We start from the raw sequence: 5,293 nt of genomic DNA on the forward strand, positions 1-5,293 counted from the left end.
TGAAAAATAATTCTATACACAGGTTCGGACGATAATGCACGAAACTATGAATTCTTGTCTTGTATATTTTTTATGATTATCACGTTTAAAATAATGCCATGCAACGCACACGTGAAGATCGCCGTGAGCTGCGCATAATTTGTGGATTTGTTGGTTTTCGACTGTGGCAAACAAAAACATAGAATGCTACGAGCTTTCAAAAGGTCGTTACTCCAAAAAAATGTTTCCACAGCAAAAAAAAAAAAAAAAAACACTTTTAATTAACTTACGCACGACGTCCGCTTCAAACCCTTTTCGCCCATACACGTGGCGGTTGCATGCCCTGTGTCAGCGGACGATAAAACATTCACCGTGTTGAGGGTACGTCAGTTGCACGCTGGTATGAGGTTATGCGAAAAGGGTCTATACATAGCTTGCATGTGACGTCATTAGCGGCCATGCCAGTATTTTATGCCGCCCGAGAGCGTTTGGCTTGCCGCGTCAGTTTCACATCGCAAAGTCTCAACGTCTCAACAAAATTGAGACTTTGTGTTGTGTTGTCCTTCTTTCCCCCCAGTCTCGGGGTTTTGTCCAATATGGCAGCTGTCCTTTTCTCTGCTTCGCGTCTTTTCCGCTGGGGTGGCATCACTTCTCTTGAAGTTGCGAATACTGCTTTCATTGAGTGTATTCTGCGGTGCGCTCGAAATAAATTCCAAGTGCACGGTTTCTGGAATAACATCGCACAAGTAGAACACTGTGTTCGTTTTCTACGTTTCAATGAATATGTTGCTCCCCCTATGAAGCAGACGAGGCGTCGAGTATACGGCAGAAACAAAGAAGTGTTAACTTTAAGATTTAACAAAAAACAAAACAGCCGAAAATTTGTTTTCTACTGTGTGTTTTTCATGTTTATGCCAGATCTTACACTTAATCTGATATTTAATATTTATTTTTGCACACTAATCGTAAAAATTAGTTTACCTCATCCACTGTAAAAATAATTTCGTCCGGCATGGAATTTTATTTTTTGATATCCTTGATATGACATTGGGGACTTTTAGCAAAACGGTACCGTGTTCCGCGTACCACACTACCGGAGCCTTTAAAGCATTTTAAGCGCACGCCCGCTGAATACCATGACCGCGGGGTGCGCGCGTAAAAGTATGCTTCAAAGGCTCCGTTAGTGTGGTACGCGGAACACGGTAACGGTTTGCTAATAGTGAGTTTTAGTATTGCGTATACGAGCGAGCGCAAACTCTGTGCGTTTGCGTTAGCGTTCTGTGTGCCACAATGCGCGTGCGCGGAGCCCAAACTACGACATTGGATTGGCGCATGGCGACTTCGGGCATGCGCAGCGTGGAGCACGCAACGCTAACGCAAAGCGCTTGCGTTGGCTCGTATACGCAATCCTAAAACTCACTATACTTCGTTTCAGCTTCGGTCCGAGCGCGGCTGATGTTATGAGCCTGAGGGCCAATCAAACAGCGAAAAAGGCGCAACGTCATGGCGTGCTCTCTGAAGTTGATAGGACCAGCCGGTATTCGCCGTCTCTCTCTGTGCGCGCTCTTCCGCCGGCTATAGTCCTATCAAGCACAGAGAGCACGCCATGACGCTGCGCTTTTTGCGGTGTTTGATTGGCCCTTTGGCTTATATAACATCGGCCGCGCTCGGACCGAAGCTGAAACGAAGTATAATAATCCCTTTTGTCAGAGAAACGGTACCGGGGCCATCGCTCGGGGTAGGGTGATGAAATGAAATTCGGGGGATACGTGTAGTTTTAGCCTTTCGACGCAATACAAAGTACACATAATGTATCATAAAAACGATATATGTTTTTTTGTTTCTTTTTACAGAATGTCTTTTTATCGGAATTTCAGAGCGGTACGCTCATCGTGGGAAAGAGCGCGAAACAGACGGGGACGTAGAAGAAACACAAGGGACGGGCGCTGACTATCAACTGAAATATTAGAGAGTTTTAGTAATACGTATAGGGGCAAACGCAAACCCCCTACGTTAGCGTTAACGTTGCGTCGACGGAACGTTACGGAGCGCGTCGAATACGCACTTTTAGTACAGCGGAAAAAGAACGCATACTTAAAGACTTGTAGCGCCATCTAGATGTGCTGTAAACTGCTTCAATCAAGCCAAGGCGGGTATTCGGTCAAGCCAATCCAAAGCCCCGATTCTCCTCGCTTTGTTACGGAAGCGCGTATTTCCGTGTGCCTGTTGTGTACGTGTTTTTTTTTTTTTTTTTTTTTTTTTTATACCGATTACACAGTAAACATTTTTTTGGGTTCGACGGCGTCGTCAACGCTTGGCTATCGACACCCATCTTTGTGGGTGCTCGAAAGGGTTCGTCGCGTTGACTTCTTTGAGGAGGTTGATGTCATCTTCAATGGCAAAGCGAACCCGTACAATGCGCGTAGCACTTCCGCTGGTTTGCCTCACCGCCGCCATTTTTCAAACTGGACTAGTCTCGCGCTCTCCCGTGCGCGACGAGAGCAACGAGATGGCACGCAGGGGACCGCTTCGTTGGCTACGTACGTTCGCAAAAATTGATAGCGAGCGTACGTACGCAAGGCTCACCGCAGTACGTACGTATGGCGCATGCGCAGTGTGGAGGACGCAACGTTAACGTTAACGTATGAGGTCTGCGTCTGCTCCTATACGCATTACTAAAACTCTCTATTTTAGTAGAAAAATATGCGAAAACGATCATTCATCTTTGGTAGTACGAACCCCCGCCTGCGTATCACGGGACAATTCATAACAGCGGGACGGCACGTGATAAACGCGATAAAAAGCGGCATGACCCAAGCCCAAATTCAAAAACGCCACCTCACTATCCAGCAGTGCCAAAGACGGTTGTTGACAAAGGAGGCACCCGTCTTTTTTTATTTGGTACGCCTTTCTTATATCCCTAGGCCATTGGCCATTGGTCGGTATCACTTAATCTTGGCTCACACTCACAGTCGCGGCAATGCATCGCAAGATGAGAGTATGCACACCCCTTCTATGAACTATGGTGCTCTCTTAAACGGATGTTCAAACAGCGACCCGTTTGACCGATATATACTGAACCGCATGAGACAGGTCCCTTATGCACTCCTCCAATGGTGCCTGATACGAACTGTGTGCCATGCCTTGCGGTGCAACCCTGACTATCTATTTTCTTTTCCTTTATTTGTACGCTTTTCTATGTGGCGGAGCAAATCTGGCTCAGCTTGTTTCTGGTCGAAATAACGACACTCACTACGTGTCTTACCGCGACTTCCTTTAACCTTTGTAAAACGCGGGGAACGTAAGGGTTGGAAGCCACCTTCATTTTGTTATTCACTTCCCGCTCTGCTCAGTTTTTTGCTGTATTGGCCCTGATACTCTTATTTACTTCTACGCAGGCTGCGGTAATTACCGGATTTGGAAAACCTGCTTCTCGGAGCCTAGCTATTTGAGCTGAAACGCTCTCCTTCATTTTCTGCTCACGCGATTTTGATAGCGCATTCCGAACACATGACACAGCAATTCTGGTTTTGATGAGCTTTGAATGGGCGGACCGAAAATCAAGCAAAAACGTAGCGGCTCTGGAATGGTGAAACCAACAAACATGCTCTTGCTTAACATCAATGCCGGGATTCAGAAACAGAATCTGGTGGTCTTGGGGGTTTTAAATGTGAATTTTAGTCCTAATCCTTCTTCAGTGAGTCTTTAGCACGTTCCGGAGTGTCTGGCTAAAACAGAATGTTTCTACGAATACAAGAATATCATCCACGTATTTGAAGATCCTTTCAGTAAGTCCCTCTAACTTGTCTTCAAGTGTTCGATCCACTTTCCCAAGAAAAATACTTCTCAGTACAGGGGCCACCCTCGAACCAATACACACTCCGGATTTTTGAATACAAACTTTGTCTTGCATTCATTGCAAGTGGACCTTAGATAAACGGACAGAACCTCAAGAAAATCTTAGATTGTCACACTGCATTCAGATCTGAAGGCTATCTCCTTATTTAGGTCCAGCATGCATTCCTGTACGCTCCTCATGAGGTCGTCGTGAGGCATAGAAGAGTACATGTCTTCAACGTCTATGCTGAAAGCACTGGAACCTTTTTTACTTTCTATTGAAAGATCTAATTTGTATGAGAAATTTCGGTGTCCAATAAACACATATAAATTATAAAAGATGCATAAGAGCATATGAGAACCATCTGAGAATCACATAAGCACCATTTAAGAACTATATAAGATATATAAGACCATATACGAACCATATAAGAAACTCTTGAGAATTTTCTTACAAGATTCTCATATGGTTCATATAAGATTCTTATGTGGTTCCTATATGTCTTATATATCTTATATAGTTGTTAAATAGTTCTTATATAGTTTTTATATGTTCTTATATATCTTGTATGATTCATATGAGTTTGTTGGACGCAAGAAATTTCTCATACGAATGGGTTTTTCACTGGGGTCGTTTTTCTTCAAGAACTTGATGACAGCCAAGGGAATTCGATATGCCTAAAGGTTCATTTGGTACCAGCGAATCAAGGTTCCTTTGTAAGTACCCAGACAATGCGTGAAGCTTCGAGAGTTTTTAGAGACTCTGTCGAAAGTTTTTTTCTGTACCGCCATGCTCGCTTTTTCTTTTTTTAAGAACATGCATTCTGGCAGAATGACAAAGAACTCCTCCTTATCTGACACCGGTGCACGCAGCTCATTGGAAGCCAGATATTCTATCAAAGGTCCCAGTGCTCGGCTTCTGGTATGACTACCTTCAGACTTAGCCAGCACGTCCACGCATCTCGAGATGCCTCGGTATTTATTCCTCCGGTACCTGGCGTGAAATTGATATCCTCAGTTTTTTAACTAGGTTGAGGGCCGTCTTGAAGTAGAAGTTCGGGCCCCTTTGTAGAATCAGCTTGTCTATCCGGGACCAGCTTGTGTCTATCCGGGACCAGCTGTTCGCCAAGGATCACCACTGTACCCTATAACTGGCGCTGGTTTTCTTTTTGGTTGGTAACGTGGGGCGCACTTGCATCAAAAGGTCCCGAAGTTCTGCTTCGAGCCAGTCCTCAACCGACTTGAAAAACTGGGATTATTAAGCTCTGTGTCACGACAGGTACCGGAGGAAGGAAAACAGAGATGCATCGTGGAGTGCGTGGACGTTCTGGCAAGGTCTGAAGGTAGACCTATGATAAGCCGAGCGCTGGGACTTGTGATAGAATATCTGGCTTCCAATGAGCTGCGTGCGCAGGTGTCAGGTAAGGAGGTGTTCTTTTTCATTCTGCCAGAATGCATGTTCTTAGAAAAAACGAGC

This window comes from Ixodes scapularis, unplaced genomic scaffold, assembly GCF_016920785.2.
Source record: "Ixodes scapularis isolate PalLabHiFi unplaced genomic scaffold, ASM1692078v2 PGA_scaffold3__209_contigs__length_174095766, whole genome shotgun sequence".
Classification (NCBI taxonomy): domain Eukaryota; kingdom Metazoa; phylum Arthropoda; class Arachnida; order Ixodida; family Ixodidae; genus Ixodes; species Ixodes scapularis.